The following is a 676-nucleotide window of genomic DNA, read 5'->3' as shown; positions in this document are numbered from 1 at the left end:
GAACACAGTGACTGACCTTTAATGGATGTGACTTCATGTGTGTTGGCACGTCTTCTGAAATCAATTACCATGTCTTTAGTCTTAGATATGTGCAGTTGAAGGTAGGACTCTTAACACAACCTGACAAAGTTGTCTGTCTCATCTGCATACTTAAGAATGGTCCTTTTTTCATACATGCTCTGATGTAGATTTCTATAGAGGATAAATAAAAGTGGTGAAAGCACTGCATGGGATCAAGTACATGCTCAGTTTTCTTTAACATTTCGAACCTTACCAGTTTTTCGAGGGAATAATAACTTATTCAAACCTAAAAGGCAAAAAAAATTCTTTTTTTTAAAAAACCCTGTCAACCAGTGGCTGCATGGCGAATACGTGGTTCAGGTGTAGCTGGTTTGTTCTGCGGCTAATCAGGTCAGCCTCAGTGAGAAATGTCATTAAGGTAAGATTATGGTCATTGGTGATCCTTCCCTTTGCCTGTCAGCCTTCCTTCCTCTTCAGCATAATGCTGTTCCTTCACAGGACAGATCTCTATATGTTGCACTCAGCTGTATCATGGTGTACTTGTATGTTCTTTGCTCTTTAACTGTATTCACAGCAGAATAGATGTGCATCAAACCCTGCTCTAATAAAGCTTTGTTCTGAAGAAGTCCACCAAAATATTATGTAATGCTTTACT

This window comes from Seriola lalandi, unplaced genomic scaffold (genome assembly GCF_002814215.2).
Source record: "Seriola lalandi dorsalis isolate HSWRI2012SDOR001 ecotype SW California unplaced genomic scaffold, Sedor1 jcf7180002054861, whole genome shotgun sequence".
NCBI classification, from domain to species: domain Eukaryota; kingdom Metazoa; phylum Chordata; class Actinopteri; order Carangiformes; family Carangidae; genus Seriola; species Seriola lalandi.
The sequence above is the reverse complement of the archived record's forward strand: the minus strand, read 5'-3'. Positions refer to the sequence as shown.